Below are 19,285 nucleotides of genomic sequence, written 5' to 3' on the forward strand. Positions count from 1 at the left end.
CAAATCACTGCAGATGGTGATTGCAGCCATGAAATTAAAAGACGCTTGCTCCTTGGAAGAAAAGCTGTGTCAAACCTAGACAGTGTATTAAAAAGCAGAGGCATTACTTTGCCGACAAAGGCCTGTCTAGTCAAAGCTATGGTTTTTCCAGTAGTCATGTATGTATGTGAGAGTTGGCCTATAAAGAAAGCTGAGTACCGAAGAATTGATGCTTTTGAACTTTGGTGTTGAAGAAGACTCTTGAGAGTCCCTTGGACAGTAAGGAGATCAAACAAGTCAATTCTAAAGGAAATCAATCCTGAATATTCATTGGAAGGACTGACACTGAAGCTGAAACTCCAATACTTTGGCCACCTGATGTGAAGAACTGATTCCTTGAATAAGACCCTGATGCTGGGAAAGATTGAAGGCAGGAGGAGAAGGCAACAACAGAGGATGAGATGGTTGGATGGCATCACCAACTTGACGGACATGAGTTTAAGCAAGCTCCCGGAACTGTTGATGGACAGAGAAGCCTGGCATGCTGAAATCTATGGGGTTGCAAAGAGTCAGACATGACTGAGTGGCTGAACTGAACTGAAGTCTTACAAGGTTACCACTTTTTACCCTGTGTCCTGGTGTACATGAGTTCCTGTGTGTACCCTACAAGAGTAGAGTTTCTGCTTCTCCCAGCCCCGTGGAATTCTTGCAATTAAACCTCACTGGCCTTCCAAGCCTGATTCTCTGGGGTCTCCTTCCAACCCCAGGTTCCCAGGCTGGGGACCCTATGGTGGGCCTCAAGACTTTCACACCAGTGAGATGACATCTGTGGCATAATTATTTTCCAGGTTGTTGGTCTCACACTTGGAGTGTATGGAATTCATTTTAATCATGATTGCATCTCTTTACTGTTTGGTTGCAGCTTCTTTGTCTTTGAATGTAGGCTATCTCTTTTGGGAGGTTCCAGGGTAGTTTTGTTTGTTTGTTTGTTTTTGCCATTGGTTGTTTAACAGTTAGCTGTGATTTTGGTACTTCCATAAGAAGAGGTGAGCTTATATTCTTCTCCACCATATTGTCTCTTCTCTCACAACCACCTTACAGGCAGTTACTATTCCCATTTTACAGAAGACCAGACTGAGGTTTGAAGAATCATGTTTATTGATTTGCTTGGGTTTCAGTAGTTTTGTTTGCTTTTCAGAGGATCATAGATCTTTGTAATATCAAAATCTTGTTTGTTACCAATAGGCATCATGTGCACATGCTCAGTTGTGTCTGACTCTTGGTAACCCCATGGACTTTAGCCCACCAGGTTCCTCTGTCCATGGGATTTTCCTGACAATAATACTGGAGTGGGTTGCCATTTCTTCTTCTAGGGGATCTTCCTGACCCAGGGATTGAACCCATGTCTCCTGCACTGGCAGGCAGATTATTTACCACTGAGCTACCCAGAGATCCCAACAGTCTAGCCAAAATACAAAAGTGACCATTTAATTCTCCTCTTTACAATCATTCTGTGGGCTCCAGGTGCTTTAAAGATTAAGAACAAACTACCTAGTATCATGTTAACACAGAGCCCTTCTCCTGCCCCAAGTCCTCAAGTACCTTTCCCCATCCACTGCAAATGGCTTTTATTTCTACACATTCGCAACTCAAAGACATCTCATTGTCACTGCTGAATTATTCATCTTGCCCTACCTCATGCTGGGTGCTCTTAGAGGTCAAGGCTGGGTCCTATTTGTATTTTTATCCTATTGCCAAGTACAATACATGGTTCAAAATGAGGGCTCAATCAATGTTTGCTGAATGGATGAATGAGTCAATCAATCACATCATCTTTGGTTACTATATAAAACAGTCCTCCAAATACATTCTGCATGATAGTTGACCCTCTGTTTTGGACAGTAACCAGAGTTTCAATTTTCTCTGCCTGTCGCCACATTCCACCTCCCCACCATAGTTTTCTGCTTTTGTCTTTGTAGCAGGAAGTACAGGTGGCTGGGTTATGTCTGAAAGACCATTCATTCAAAGATAATCTTGCCAAGAGGTAAGAAAAGCAATTCCATTTTCTTTTGCCTACATTCCTGATACAAGTTTTATATATAAAAATCATTCAAAAACATGCTAGATGTATGCATTGGGTAAAATCACAGAAGAAAATACACTACAATGCTAATCTTAATTTATTTCAGAGTAATAGGATTACAGATGATTTTAATTTTCAGTGTTTCACATTTTGATATTTCTAAATTGTAGATAATATACATGCATATATTACTTTTATAACAAAAATACAATAAGTATTACATTTTAAGCATTAAACAAACTCTATAGATGAGTTCTTATATCAATGTTCAAAATCTAGAATAAGCATGTAGTAATTATACATACCACATCAGTGAATTAAAGCAGAGATAATTCAAAATTTTAACAGTCTGCTTTTCAAAAAAAAATAGTTTGCACATAAAATTGGGATTGTATTTAACACAAAACCTTTGTAACTCATGCTTTAAATCTACTCGACTATGAAATCCTAAGGGAATTTTATAATTAAAGCAGCTGAAAGGAAAAAGCCTTTCAAGCTGGTGGCCCCCACTATTCTCCTCTGCCATTCAGCAACAAGAGGTACCTATCTGTTATAGATAGAGGTACAAGAGTGCCGGGAGCCATCTCCCGGCATATTGCATATTGAGTGCATATTGCATATTGAGTGCAGCACTTTCCACAGCATCATCTTTCAGAATCTGGAATAGCTCAGCTGGAATTCTATCACTGCCAGGAGCCAGCGCGAGGAACTCCGCCCGTGGCAAAGGTCATGAGGAAGGAGGCTCGGCATACACAAAGGCGGGATCGAGCCTCAGGAGTCCCCCTGGAAATTCTCAAGCATCTATCCCCAAAACCAGAGTCTGCCTACCTTCTGCTTTGTGCTCTCACCTACACCTCTGACTTTACAGAGGGGGCTGTCCCCCACTACCTCTCTCTGAAAAAAGAGTTGACTTATAGCTCCAGTTAATAAAGTTCCTGGGTGTGATAGTGTTTCAACCTACAAACTCCTTTGGAAGTCCTCTAGCCTGCCTGAATAGGTTTTTCTGGCCACATGTGATTGCTCAGAGCCTCCCAACTGTGAGAGGCATGAGATGTTCCAAACTGTCTAAATACAGATTCCTTTGAGCAGTTAAAAGATTGATTAGAAATTGTATTGGTGAAGGGTTTTTCACTTGTTGGGCCAATGTTTGCTGCTAAGTCTCCATATCCCTTACCTGCTGTGTCTCTGGCAGTGTATTGATTAATATAATTGGTGTAAGTAGTAGCTTTAATGTTTGTAACCTTGGACCCTTGAGTTAATTCTTTTTCTTGTTATAGCCCACCACACCTTTGCCCTATAGGAATGCAACTTTAATGCCTTTGGAGGGTGGCGCCTGACTAAATCACCTTTAGAGAAAAATAAGTTTTCTGAAGAAAGGGTCTTAAAATGTTAACAGGCCTCCAGGCCAGAAGATGATGCAAATCACCTAAACTTTTGCATATGATAAGTTTGCAGGAAGAAAGCCTGGCTTACTGCATGACTCTACCCCTTCCCCCATTATCCTCTATGCATAACTTAAGGTATAAAAACTACTTTGGAAAATAAAGTGCAGGCCTTGTTCACTGAAGCTTGGTCTCCCCATGTCGTTCTTTCTCTCACCTTCCGGCTGAATTATTCAGCCTCTTTTCTACACTAAATTTTCTCACTGAGCTATCCTCATTCTATTACTCTTTATATCTTTGATGAATATTTAAATAAATAGATCGCCGATGCTGTCTCTCCTTCGAATACCCTGGATCAGCCGGGGCTAGACCCCGGCACAAGAGGACAATAGAACCCTGGCAGTGACTGCTTACAGCATGTGTCCCAAAGCCAACCTCGAGACTTGGAGCTGTGTCCAACTGGGAGTGCCTGAAGTGTGACCACCACAAGGAAACAGGGCCTATGTCCTTCCACAACTGTAGCTGACCATGCTTATTAAGACAACATCCTTGAGGGACTACCTGCTGTCCACATTTGGTCTAGGCCTGATTAGCATAGGTGGAAGAATATTGAGCCTCTCAGGCCTAAACCAGGGAAAGCTGTCATGTGAGAAGTCATGTTTCTTGACATAGCCATCAAGATACAGAAAACTGAAGTAAAAAGCAGCAGTTGGCTGATTCAGCATCAAAGCCCAGCTTCTGGTATTAACAGTGTGTAAGGAGTCTCTGGACTGTGTCCAGAGGAGAAGGCTAGTCCCAGGACCAGCTGAGGGGAAGCAGAGCTGAGCACTTTCCAAACAATGACTGCAGTGAAACTCACTCAGATTTCTAACCTCATCAAGCCAGAGGAGAAAGGAAACTCCCTTTGCCTATGAATCATTAATATTTTTCAGCTCAGCCTGATTAATATGTCATACATTCTGACACTCATCTTTCTTCAACAATCACCAGTCCCCAACTTGTGTCCACAAAGAAAGACATGCTGTGTTTGGATGATACCATTGAGTTGAAGAGCTGCATTTACTCCCTGCACATTCATTTGTGCCAGAAAAGAAACCCACATATCACCTTATTACAAACACCAAGCTCATAGGGACCAGAGACTCCTAGGAAGGACTGAGATTCAAATGACCTTTGGTGTTATCTGGATCTCTGAGTTTCTCGGACTACTGACTGAGAAGACAGTAACAGAGATAAATTCTCTGACCTCATGGAGTTTTAAAGCATCTCATTTGATGGCTTCCAGGAAAGTGTGTTCAGTAAACACTTATTGAATTAATCAGTAAAGTAACTTTGACCATGGCAATATTGCTTAATGCACAGATACAGGAAGACCTCAGAGATACTGCAGGTTTGGTTCCAGACACTGCAAAAAAGTGAATATCATAATACAGTGAGTCACAGGAAGTTTTTGGTTTCCTGCATACATAAAAGTTATGTTTATACTATACTGTAGTTTATTAAGTGTGCAATAGCATTATGCATAAAAATCAATGGGCCTATTTTAACTTAAGAATACTTTATTGTTAAAGAAGGCTAACCATCATCTGAGTCTTCAGCAAATGATAATATCTTTGCTGGTGGAGAGTCTGAACTTGGATTTGATGGCTGCTGACAGATCAGGGTGGTGGTTGAGGTGGTTGTGGCAATTTTTAAAGCTAAGACAATGAAGGTTGCCACATCAATTTTAGGAATGATTTCTCTGTAGTATGAAATGCTGTTTGGTAGCATTTTACCCACAGCATAACTTCCTTCAAAAGTATAATAAATCCTCTCAAATCTTGTCACTGCTTTATCAATTAAATTTAATATTCTAAACCCTTTGTCATTCCAATAATCTTCACAGCATCTTCACCAGAAGAGAGAAACCACCTTCTCTGTTTTATTGATAAGTAGCAACTCTTCATCCATTGAAGTTTTATCCTGAAAGTACAGTAACTAAGTCCCGTCTTCAGGCTCCACTTTTAATTCTAGTTCTCTTGCTATTTCTACCACATCTGCAGTTACTTTCTCCATTGAAGTCTTGAACCCCTCAAAGTCAGCCAGGAGGATGGAATAAATTTCTTCCAAATTTCTGATAATGTTGATAGTTTGACCTCTTCTCATGAATCACATTTGTGAACACTTCCCAGAAGGTTTTCAATTTATTTTTCCAATATTCATCAGAAGAATCATTATCTATGTCAGTTATGGCTTTATGAAATGTATTTCTTAAATAAGAAGACTTGAAAGTGAAAACAATTCCTGGATCCATTGCCTGAGAATAGATGTGTTAATAGGCAAGAAAATAACAATAATCTTACTGTACATCTCCACCAGAGCTCTTGATTAACTGGGTGCCTTGTCAATACGCAGTCATATTTCAAAAGGAATTTTGTTTTCTAGCAATAGGTCTCAGCAATTGGCTTAAAATATTTAGAAAACCATATTGTAAGCAGATATGCTGTCACCCAGGCTTTGTTGTTCTATTTAGAGAACACAGGCAGAAGAGATTTAGCATAATTCTTAGGGGCCCTAGGATTTTAGGAACGGTAAATGAGCACTGACTTTATCTTACTTACCAGCTGCATCAGCCTCTAACAACAGTGAGCCTGTCCTTTGAAGCTTGGAAGTCAGGCATTGATTTCTCCTCTCTAGTTATGGAAGTCCTAGATGGCATCTACTTTCAGTAGAAGCCTGTTCCATCTACATTGAAAAGCTGTTGTTTAATGTAGCCACCTTTAATAATGATCTTAGCTCAATCTTCTGGATAATTGCTACAGCTTCTTCATCAGCACTCACTGCTCTGCCTTGCCCTTTGATGTCATAGAGATGGCTTCTTTCCTTAAACCTCATGAAGTAACCTCTGCTAGCTTCAAACTCCTTTTCTGCAGCTTTCTCACTTTTCTCAGGCTTCACAGACTTAAAGACAGTTAGGGCCTTTCTCCAGATCAGGCTTTGGTTTAAGGGAATGTGATGGCTGGTTTTATCCCCTATTCAGACCACTCAGACTTTCTCCATGTCCACAGTAAGGTTCTTTTGCTTTATCATTGGTGTGTCCACAGCGGCAGTACTTTTAATTTCCTTCAAGAACTTTTCCTTTGCTTTCATTTACAGCTTGGCTAACTGTTTAGAGCAAGAGTCCTAGCTTTCAGCCTGTCTGGGCTTTCACCATTGCTCACTAAGCTTAATCATTTCTAGATATTGATTTAAAGACATGAACTCTTCCTTTCACCTAAACACTTAGATGTCATTTTAGAATTGTTAATTGGTCTAATTTCAGTATTGTTGCATCTCAGGGAAGAAGGAGACCCGGGGATAGGAAGAAAGAACATTCAGAACACAGAGAACATTTATTAATTTCATCATTCTATATGGGCACAGTCTGTGATGCCCGCAAATAATTACAATAGTAACATGAAAAATATCCCTGATGGCAGATCACCATAATAAGTAAAATAATAATAAAAAAGTTATAAATATTGCAAGAATTATCAAACTATGGCACAGAATCTGTTACCAGAGCTTGAGCTTAGCCACTGCTTTTCTTCCATGGTCCTTCCACCCGCTGTATATCACCTCTATCTTTCCATTCCATCCATTTTCTCCCTATGGCTACATTTGCCTTCAAGTAAGCAAATGCTGTTGGAAAAATGGTGCCAACAGACTTGCTTGCCATGGGGTTGCCATAAACTTTCAATTTGTTAAAAAAAAAAAAAAAAAAAAAAAAACACCATCTGCAAGGTGTAATAAAGTAAAGGCTAATAAAACAAGGTCTACCTGTATCAGTCTTCTTCAGCTGAGGGGTTAGTCAGCATCAGTGGGAAGCCAACCTGGACATTATTCCAAGCCAGTTTAAATTCCCACCCCCTTCTCCTGTCTTCCTTTTCCATATACACTTAACATCCTCCACCCCTAATATAGCACATGCCCTCCTGTATGTAATAATCTGTTCTCCAAGTTCTCCTTCACTCTTGAGTTACATGAGAGACTATAAACATTTCACATCACAAAGCCAACCCCTCATATGTTTAGCATGTTGCAGACATTCAAGAAATATTTGTTGAATGGGTGAATAAATAATAAATGGGATCCAAAAGGTGGTTCTGAGTTACACAACTAGGACTAGTTCCAGCCAAACTCAAGTTGGGAAAGTTTTTCTGGCAACCTCTCATCAACTGTTATAGTCCTCCTTCCTTCCCTTTCTGCATAACAGCAACAATAATTATGATGGCTAACATAGCTAACAAAGCAAAGGAGAAAAGGAAAGATATAAGCATTTGAATGGAGAGTTCCAAAGAATAGCAAGAAGAGATAAGAAAGCCTTCCTCAGCGATCAATGCAAAGAAATAGAGGAAAACAACAGAATGGGAAAGACTAGAGATCACTTTAAGAAAATTAGAGATACCAAGGGAACATTTCATGCAAAGATGGGCTCAATAAAGTACAGAAATGGTATGGACCTAACAGAAGCAAAAGATATTAAGAAGAGGTGGCAAGAATACACAGAAGAACTGTACAAAAAAAGATCTTCACAACCAAGATAATCACGATGGTGTGATCACTCATCTAGAGCCAGATATCCTGGAATGTGAAGTCAAGTTGGCCTTAGAAAGTATAACTACAAACAAAACTAGTGGAGGTGATGGAATTCCAGTTGAGCTATTTCAAATCCTGGAAGATGATGCTGTGAAAGTGCTGCACTCAATACACCAACAAATTTGGAAAACTCAGCAGTGGCCACAGGACTGGAAAAGGTCAGTTTTCATTCAATTCCCAAAGAAAGGCAATGCCAAAGAATGCTCAAACTACTGCACAATTGTACTCATCTCACATGTTAGTAAAGTAATGCTCAAAATTCTCCAAGCCAGGCTTCAGATGTCCAAGCTGGTTTTAGAAAAGGCAGAGGAACCAGAGATCAAATTGCCAACATCCGCTGGATCATGGAAAAAGCAAAAGAGTTCCAGAAAAATATCTATTTCTGCTTTATTGACTATGCCAAAGCCTTTGACTGTGTGGATCACAATAAACTGTGGAAAATTCTTCAAGAGATGGGAATACCAGACCACCTGACCTGCCTCTTGAGAAATCTGTATGCAGGTCAGGAAGCAACAGTTAGAACTGGACATGGAACAACAGACTGGTTCCAAATAGGAAAAGGAGTACGTCAAGGTTGTATATTATCATCCTGCTTATTTAACTTCTATGCAGAGGACATCATGAGAAATGCTGGACTGGAAGAAACACAAGATGGAATCAAGATTGCCAGGAGAAATATCAATAACCTTAGATATGCAGATGACACCACCCTTATGCAAAAACTGAAGAGGAACTAAAAAGCCTCTTGATGAAAGTGAAAGTGGAGAGTGAAAAAGTTGGCTTAAAGCTCCACATTCAGAAAACGAAGATCATGGCATCTGGTCCCGTCACTTCATGGGAAATAGATGGGGAAACAGTGGAAACAGTGGCAGACTTTATTTTTCTGGGCTCCAAAATCACTGTGGATGGTGATTGCAGCCATGAAATTAAAAGACACTTACTCCTTGGAAGGAAAGTTATGACCAACCTAGATAGCATATTGAAAAGCAGAGATATTACTTTTTCAACAAAGGTTGATCTAGTCAAGGCTATGGTTTTTCCTGTGGTCACGTATGGATGTGAGAGTTGGACTGTGAAGAAGGCTGAGCGCCAAAGAATGGATGCTTTTGAACTGTGGTGTTGGAGAAGACTCTTGAGAGTCCCTTGGACTGCAAGGAGATCCAACCAGTCCATTCTGAAGGAGATCAGCCCTGGGATTTCTTTGGAAGGAATGATGCTAAAGCTGAAACTCCAGTACTTTGGGCACCTTATACGAAGAGTTGACTCATTGGAAAAGACTCCGATGCTGGGAGGGATTGGGGGCAGGAGGAGAAGGGGACGACAGAGGATGAGATGGCTGTATGGCATCACTGACTCAATGGACGTGAGTCTGAGTGAACTCCGGGAGTTGGTGATGGACAGGGAGGCCTGGCATGCTGCGATTCATGGGGGTCGCAAAGAGTCGGACAGGACTGAGCAACAACTGAACTGATCTGAACATAGGGTGAGCTCTTAGTGTGGGCCAGGAATTGTGCTAAGTACTTAATTTCTTTAACTCTCATAGCAAACCTGGGAGGTATACAGTAATAAGAGCAGCAGCACTAGCAGTAGGAGTAGCGGTAGGAGTACTAGTAGCAGTACTAGTAGCAGCAGTTGTAGTAATAGTAATAGTGATGTCAGAATCTGCTATCAGAGCTTGAGCTTAGCCACTGCTTTCCCTCCATGGTCCTTCCACCTGCTGTATATCACCTCTGTCTTTCCATTCCACCCATTTTCTCCCTATGGCTACAGAGGATGAGACAGAGATGGCACTTATATAGGCTCCATAGTTTCTTGGTAGTCCCTACCCATAACCCTAGACCTAATTCAAAGGATAAACAACTAAAGAAAGGATGCATCCCCTCAGAAAGTGTGCCAACCTATCCTGCTCTTGGGATCTCTTTCATGGAGATGCCCTCTAGCCTATTGACTCATTATGATAATCTATCTGCCTCGAACTCCACTTCTGCTGGAAATTAAGTAGGAAATCAGAGTGACTTTCACGATGAGGTGAAAGGATTAAACTCTAAGCCAGGAAGATGACTGGCCAGAGATCTATAATGACATCATTCAGGGCTGGCAAAAAAAAAGAACCTCTAAGGGAGGTGGAGATTCCACTTTGTTCCACATCTGTTTTCTAGTCCTCCTATGTCTTCCCTCCCACTCCATCAGGTGTTCCCTTAGCCACCCAGCCCCCCTCATCATCCCGTACACCTGCACAGACCTGCTATCTACACAGAGTTGTTCTGCATATTCTCTCCCCCCTTATCACAGTCAACCCTTTCTTCATTCCAGTCTCTCCACCTAGCTATTTTATTGGAAAGCACATCAAGAAATTAGCCATTCTGTCACAAGTGTGTACTCTCTCCCCTGACAGGGCTTTTTAAATCTTTAACTGAACACTTCTAGATGCAAATCTTAGTGCTGTGGCGTGGATCCGCATTAACAGCACTGGCTGCCTGACAAGATGCTGGGAGCAGGGGAGCCTTTCCACAAGAAGGACTATTGCAATGTGTCTTATTAGGAAATCACTTGAGAACCATATATGACATGCACATAGACAGCATGTCTTTTTGGCTACAAGTGCTACTATAAATAAGCTGTGAAGATTTGCAAGTAAGCAACTAACATGTACCACCATGGAGGTCCTTGCCAGAGACTCCACTTAACAGTCACGTGAAAGTACTGGCCCTTTTTCATAGGTATTATTAAGAGATAGAAGTAAGGTAGAAATTGCTAGGCAGTCAGTGTAAGACTCTGAGACCTCAGTCTTTTTTTCAATAAACCTATCACTTCATTAACCTAAAGCCATACCCTTTGTTTTAGTTTTCTGACTTTCAGAGGAATGCTTCTTTGGCCTGTTAGATCACAAAACCACCAGATCCAGGACAGGACAACCATTAACTCTTGGTCCTCTTATTAAAAGAAAAACAATAGGCAGACCATCAACTTTTAGCCGATATCTGGTCCTTTGTGAAATGGCCAAGGGTCATAAGATAGGGTCACAGGATGGTGACTCAGTGTTTGAGGAGACTTAGAAACTGAGGGTCAAAAAAGCCATAAAGATGTCAAGTTAAGCACTGTCAAGTTAAGCATTGGTTAGAAATGACATATGTTAAGGCTAAGCATCCACCAAAAATGTACAGATCAATATAAGTAAGGATATAAACTGCTGTAAGTTCTGCCTTTTCAGGGCACTTCACCCGCTCTCAGTGTCTTTGCTGAGAGCTTTGTGCTTTTCTTTAGAATAAATTCTGCCTGCTTGCTACTGTGAGTGTTTGCATGTTCATGAAGTTCATTCTTCAGCTCCATGAATAAGAACACAGTTCCTGTTTTATCTACGGTAAGGACATTAACTTTCTAGTGAGACAGACTTCATCTTAATATTTAGCTTGTATAAGTTAGGGTCCTTACAAGGAAAAAAATATCACACTCAAATTAGGGTAAGTGTGATACAGGGAAAATTCAAGAGATAATACAATAAACAGACAACCGGAGGAGCTAGAATGCAGGGAAAGAGAGTTATTTAAGAAAAATGCAATAACCTCAGATATGCAGATGACAACACCCTTATGCAGAAAGCAAAGAGGAACTAAAAAGCCCCTTGATGAAAGTGAAAGAGAAGAGTGAAAAAGCAGGCTTAAAACTCAACATTAAAAAAATGAAGATTATGGCATCCAGTCCTATCACTTCATGGCAAATAGATGGGGAAATAACGGAAACAGTGACAGACTTTATTTTCCTGGACTCCAAAATCACTGTGGATGGTGGCTGCAGCCATGAAATTAAAAGATGCTTGCTCTTTGGAAGAAAAGCTATGACAAACCAAGACAGCATATTAAAAAGTAGAGAGATTACTTTGCTGACAAAGGTCCAAATCGTCAAAGTTATGGTTTTTCCAGTAGTCATGTATGGATGTGTGAGTTGCACCATAAAGAGAGCTGAGCACTGAAGAATTGATGCTTTTGAACTGTGGTGTTGGAGAAGACTCTTGAGAGTCCCTTGGACTGCAAGATCAAACCAGTCCATCCTAAAGGAAATCAGTTCTGAATACTCATTGGAAGGACTGATGCTAAAACTGGAGCTCCAATACTTCTGCCACCTGATGGGAAGAACTGCCTCATTAGAAAAGACCCTGATGCTGGGAATGATTAAGGGCAGGAGGAGAAGGGGATGACAGAGGATAAGATGGTTGGATGGTATCACTGATTCAATGGACATGAGTTTGAGCAAAATCCAGGAGTTGGTGATGGACAGCAAAGCTGGGCATGCTGCAGTCCTTGCGATTGCAAGAATCGGACATGACCAAGTGACTGAACTGACTGACTGAGCTTCATACCACTGGGTTTATAGGATCCGCCACACTACTTTGGCTTAATGACTTGTGAGGTCTCCTTCAACACTGAGAGATGCAAAGCTCAAACCTTTCCCTCTAACCACAAAGATGTTTAAGTTCCCATACCCATCTCATCCCCATCTTCCTTCTGCTCTACTTTTTTACAACTCAAAAAAACATTCCAAAGAAAACTGATCTAAAGCAGGCACGCACATAAAGTGAATGGTGTGGACAAAGGGGTCTCATAACCATGTGACCTTGGTGAAATCACTTCTCTGGCCTTCAAATGACTGATTCAGATTGTTGTAAATAACACAGCATTGCAAAGCAATTATTCTCTAACTTCAAAAAACGCCTGTCCCTCCCCCCCCCCCAAAAAAAGAATTTACTGTATGACATGGGGATGCTACTCAAAACTCTGTAATGACATATAGGAATAGAATCTAAAAATGAGTAGATTTATGTATATGTTTGTGTTTATGTATGACTGACTCACTTTGATGTACAGCAGAAATTAACATAACACTTGTAAATCAACTATACTCCAATAAAAATAATTTAAAAAAGAAACATGCCATTTAATGCACATTGTGGGAAAGGCATTTAGATATATAAGGAGCATGGAGGAGATGCAATATTAGTTTAATGATGAAGAAAAACCTCAATAAGAAAACATAAACAAGTTATTTTGGCATTATTGAGGGCCCAGTTGAGGGATGGTGGTCATAGATTTACAAATCACCACCTTTTCCCAATGCGTGATATTCTCAAGAGAACCTGACCTAGCTCTTGGGTGTGGACACATAAGTGGTTTAGCTGAGCTGAGATCAAGCAGCCATAATGATAGAGAAAAGGTCAAAGAACATGATAGTATTTGCAAAAGAGACATTAAAATGAAGGCCAGGTGGCAGGGAACAAGATGGCAGAGGAGTAGGTGAACGTGAAGTACATCTCTCTTCATGGATACAATCAGGATTACACCCTCAGACACAGAAATGCATGCAGAACACCAGCTGAGAGTGGACAGGAGTACCTGACCAGCAGAAAAGAATATATAGAACCACGCAAAACTTGGTAGGATGAAGGAACTAGGGGGAAAAACAGGAGGGTTGGACCTGCCCTTGGTGGGTGGGGGAACTGAAGCAAGGGTCCAAGCCCCACATGAGGGCAACTGTCTTGAGTCAGAGGAGAAACATCTAAGGCTGAGAGTGAAACAGCTGATCTGTGGCAACCTAAATGGAATGAGAATCAGATAGTCCATGCCACAGCCGTATGTACCCCAGACAGGGACACAGGTCTCCTAGAAGGTGCAGTGGCTAGGAGCTGGAGTTTAAGGAAGTGTGGCGCTATCCTAAGGTGAGACTGCTGTTGACTGTGGAGAGATGGATCAAGGGGATGTGAAGGAGGAGATTGTCGTGGGAAATGCCTGTGAAGGAAACCCAGGCAGCCACAGAAGCAAGGAGATACTGCTGAGTCATGCATAGTGGGTGGAGCCATCACCCCATAGCCTCACTCCCCACATGCCAGGATCCACAGCTGAACAACAGAGAGGCTGGCTCATCAAATGCCTGATGCACTGAACTACAGAGTAGGACCCCATCCAGGGTGCTTGTTTAAGTGACTGATGTGCTGAACTACAGAGTAGGACCCCACCCAAGGTACCCCTTTAAAAAGTGCCTGACACACTGAGCAGCAGAGAAGGAACCCAGGCAAGGGAGCCCTCTAAGTGCCTGAATAGGCGGAGCTATGGAGAAAGACTGACCAAAGAGGCCTTCTGATTGCCAGCTACCAGAGGCTTGAAAAAACACTCTGGTAGGCCCATAACTCCTGCGGCTGAGGCAGTCCGTGTCCCTGCACACTTGGCACAGCCAGGGACCCCATAACCCAAGCAATTGCACTACCTTCACACTCACCCTCACTGGGGCAGAGCTGCAACAGGCAAAAAGTCTTGCGTCTATGCACATAGGATCGCTTTGGTTATGTCCAATTCTTTGTGAATCTGAGGACTTTGGCCTGCCAGGCTTCTCTGTCAGTGGGGTTCTCCAGGTAAGAATACTGGAGTGTATTGGCCAATACTGGTTGCCATACCCTTCTGGAGCACTGTATTTCCTGCTGCCCTAGTCACCAACTCCCCTGAATATCTGCTGCCAGAAACCCTGTGACTCAAGCAGCTGTACCATCTCCACACCTGCCCTCACTGGGGCATACCCAAGCCCTCCAGGGCAGCCTCAGGAGCAAATCCCAGTGGATGATCCTCATGCAGAGGTGGAAATAAAACCACAATTGAAACCTAGGGGAAAAGTGGCTAAGGAAGAAGACCCAAAACCTTCCCACCAGCTGTACAATCTACAGATTAAATACACACGATCAATTAGGCAGACTCTGTGACTATAGAATATATAACAGGACATTGAGAGCTCCCACAAAAGAAAATACACTACTTCTGATAGCTGTAGACACTGTAGGCAAGAACACACAGGAGTAGGACCAGATTAAAATCTGAGCTGCCCCCCACAGCAGGTCCAGAGACCAGCACAGTTTTGGAGGGTAACTTAGAGAAATGAGGTAACTGTGACTCCCAGCGAGGGAAAGGACCCTGACAGCAATGACTCAGGAAAAATATTTAATATTGTTATGTTTGGATTGTGATGTGGTATGTTTTAGAGTTTTTATCCTTTTTTTTTTTTTTTTCCCTTTTATTTTCCCCTCTGTCATAGTTGTTGATTTTGTTGGTACTATGAAATCTAATTAAACTTTGAGCCATTTTCTTTTTTTCAATCAAATATTTTATTGTTGTTATAAACCTCTGCCTCTATGTTGGGCTTTGGCAGTTCTGTGGCATTTTCCTTTCTTCTTTTTCCTTTTTTTTTTTTTTTTCTCCTCTTGTCTCCTTTTTTTAATATGAATTTTTAATTTTTTAAACATGTCATTCTTCTACATTTATTACTTTGTTGGCTTTTCCAACTGTTCTTTCCCCCTTGAAGTTAGTATTTAATGGACATAAATCTTTATAAATCTTTATCCCATGCCAATAAACAACTTAGCACCTTGCTTTAGTTGTGCTTTCCAGTTTGGACTTTAGCTAGTTTTGTTCTTAACTGGTAGATATCATTTTTGGATTCCTTTGTTCACCAGGTCAATCTATTCCACTTTATTTGTGTTGGACTGTTTTGATTTTGCTTATGAGTGTGTGTGTGTGTGTGTGTGTGTATTTGTATTCTAGTCTTTAAATTATTATGTGCCTGATTTTGTAACTGGCATTTGTCTGGGGTTCATCTTTGGTTTCTCATTTTTGGGTATTGGTTTAATCACATTTAATGCCATAACAAACCACTTGTGGAATCTTTGTTCCTGACCAGAGATCAGCCCTGAGCTGTTGGAGCTGAAGCACTGACTCCAAGAATCTAGACTACCAGAGAACTAACCCTAGGGAGTATCAAATAGTGAGAACTCCCACAAAGGAAACCACTTGAATACAAGACCTCGTATCACCCAACCACCAGTAGAACCCTGAGAAGGACACATCATCCAAACAATAAACAAAATAAAAATACCAACCCAATCATCAGCAGACAGGATTATCACCTCACTCAGCCTCGCCCATTAGAGGGGAAAAAAAGCTCAGCACAAATCTCACTCTATAGGAAGCTTACACAAATCACTGGACCAACCTTAGGAGGGAAGAAACCAAAAGGAAGAAATAATTAAACCTTGAAGCCCAGAAAAGGAGACCTCAAACACAATAAGTTTAAAAACAGAAACTAATGAAAAGACAGAGAAATAATGCACAAAATAAGAAACAAACTAGAAACACAGAAGTCCAAATAAATGAAGAGTAAAGAGGAAAACTACATGAAAAAGAATTCAGAATAATGATAGTTAAGATTATCAAAAAGCTTGAAAAGAGAATGGAGAAAGTGCAAGAATCAATTAACAAAACCTACAAGAATTAAAGACAAAACATACAGAGACAAACAACACAATTGTTGAAATGAAAAATACACTAGAAGGAATCAATACTAGAATATCTGAAGCAGAAGAACGAATCAGTGAGCTGGAAGATAAAATAGTGGAAATAACTCCTGAAGAACAGAATAAAGTAAAAAGAATGAAAAGAACTGGGGACAGTTTCAGAGACATCTGGGACAATATCAAATGCACCAACATTCGATTTATACAGTCCCAGAAGTAGAAGAGAAAAAAAAAAGGGGGGGTATGAGAAAATTTTTGAAGAGATCATAGTTGAAAATTTCCCCAACATGGAAAACGAAATAGTCAATCAAGTCCAACAGATGCAAAGAGTTCCACACATGATAAACCCAAGGAGAAACACACCAAGACACATAGTAAGCAAACTAACAAAGACTAAACACAAAGAAACAATATTAAAAGCAGCAAGGGAGAAGCAATAAGTAACATACAAGGAAAACCCAGTATGATTAATAGCTGATTTTTTAGCAGAAACTCTACAGGCCAGAAGGGAATGGCAGGATATACTTAAAGCACGGAAAGGGAACAATCTGCAACCAAGACTACTGTACCCAGCAAGAATCTCATTCAAAATTGATGGAGAAATAAAAAGTTTTGCAGACAAGCAAAAGTTAAGAGAATTCAGTACCACCAAATCAGCTTTACAATAAATGTTAAAGGGACTTAATATAGTCAGGAAATACAAGAGAAGAAAAAACTGCTAAATCAAACCCCAAGCAATTAAGAAAATGGCAATAGGAACATATATATCAATAATTAATTTAAATGTAAATGGATTAAATGCTCTAATCAAAATACACAGACTGGCTGAACTGCTAAAAAAAAAAAAAACCCCATATATATGCTATCTACAAGAAACACAGTTCAGACCTAAAGACACATATAGACTGAAAGTGAGAGGATGGAAAAATATATTCCATGCAAATGGAAAGCAAAAGAAAGCTGGAATAGCAATCCTCATGTTAGACAAAACAGACCTTAAAATAAAGAAGATTACAAGAGAGAAGGAAGGACACTACATAATGATCAAGGGATCAATTCAAGAGGAAGACATAACAACTGTAAATATCTATGCACCCAACACAGGATCACCTCAATACATAAGACAAACACTAACAGATATAAAAGGAGAAACTGACAATAACACAATAATAGTAGAAGACTTTAACACCCACACACACCAACTGACAGATCATCAAAACAGAAAATCAATAAGGAAACACAAGTCTTAAATGATACATTAGATGAAATGGTTCTCCTTTATCTCTTCAGGACACTCCATCCAAATACAGAAGAATACACCTTCTTCTCAAGTTCACATGGAACATTCTCCAGGATAGACCACATCTTGAGTCAAAAATCAAACCTCAGTAAATTTAAGGAAATTGAAATCGTATCAAGTATCTTTTCTGACTGCAATGTTATGACACTAGATATCAATTACGAGGGAAAAAAAACTGTAAAAAACACACAAACACATGAAGATCAAACAACAGGTTTCTAAATAATGAACAGGTTACTGAAGAAATCAAAAGTGAAAGTGAAAGTCGCTCAGTTGTGTCCAACTCTTTGTGACCCCATGGACTATACAGTCCATGGAATTCTTCAGGCCAGAATACAGGAGTGGGTAGCCTTTTTCTTCTCCAGGTGATCCTCCCAACCCAGGGATCGAACCCACGTCTCCCACATTACAGGCAATCCTTTACAGGCTGAGACACAAGGGAAGACCAAAGAAAGAAACCAAAAGGGAAATAAACAAATTCCTAGAAACAAATGACAATGAAAACACAACAACTCAAAACCTATGGGATGCAGCAAAAGCAGTTCTAAGAGGGAAGTTTATAGCAATACAATCTTACCTCAAGAAACAAGAGAGACATCGAATAGATGACCTAAGTTTATACCTAAAACAACTGGAAAAACAAAAACAAAAAAATGCCAAAATTAGCAGAAGGATAGAAATCAAAAATTTCAGAGCAGAAATAAATGAAAACTGAAAGAAACAGCAGTAAAAATTAATAAAACTAGGTGGTTCATTGAGAAAATAAACAAAATTGACAACCCTTTAGCTAGTCTCATCAAGAAAAAAAGAGAGAAGAATCAAATCAACAAAATTAGAAATGAGAAAGGAAAGGTTACAAGAGAAAGTGAAGAAATACAAAGGATTATAAGAGACTATTATGAACAACTATATAGCAATACAATGGATAACCTGGAAGAAATAGACAGATTTTAGAAAGGTTCAATCTCCAAGACTCAACCCGTAAGAAATAGAAATTATAAATAACCCAATTACAAGCACTGAAATTGAAGCTATGATCAAAGTTCTCCCAAAAAACAAAAGTCCAGGACCAGATGGCTTCACAGAAGAATTCTATCAAACATTTAGACAGGAGCTAATGCCTATCCTTTGAAAACTCTTTCAAAAAACTGCAGAGGAAGGAACAGTTCCAAACTCATTCTACATGGCCACCATCACCCTGATACCCAAACCAGACAAAGACAACACAAAAAAAGAAAACTACAGGCCAATATCACTGATGAATATAGATGCAGATACCCTCAACACAATTTTACCAAACAGAATTCAATAAGACATTTAAAAGCTCATACATCATGCTCAAGTTGGGTTTATTCCAGGGATGCAAGGATTCTTCAATATACGCAAATGAAACAATGTCATATAGCATATTAACAAACTGAAGGATAAAAACCATATGATAATCTCAATAGATGCAGAAAAAGCCTTTGAAGAAATTCAGCACCCATTTATGATGAAAACTCTTCAAAAAATGGGCAGAGAAGGAACTTATCTTGACACAGTACAGGTCATATATGATAAGCCCACAGCAAACATTACTCTCAATGATGAAAACCTGA

The 19,285-nt window shown here is 40.2% G+C and overlaps 1 protein-coding gene across 1 annotated transcript in view; it reads right to left on the reverse strand.

The window, feature by feature from the left end:
* CPNE4 (copine 4) overlaps positions 1-19,285 on the reverse strand; it is a 687,587-nt gene that overhangs the window by 553,387 nt on the left and 114,915 nt on the right. The window lies entirely within an intron of this gene.

The sequence above is a fragment of the Bos grunniens genome, chromosome 1 (assembly GCF_055505025.1).
Source record: "Bos grunniens cultivar Pamir isolate PY7600 chromosome 1, Bosgru_T2T1.0, whole genome shotgun sequence".
Classification (NCBI taxonomy): Eukaryota; Metazoa; Chordata; class Mammalia; order Artiodactyla; family Bovidae; genus Bos; species Bos grunniens.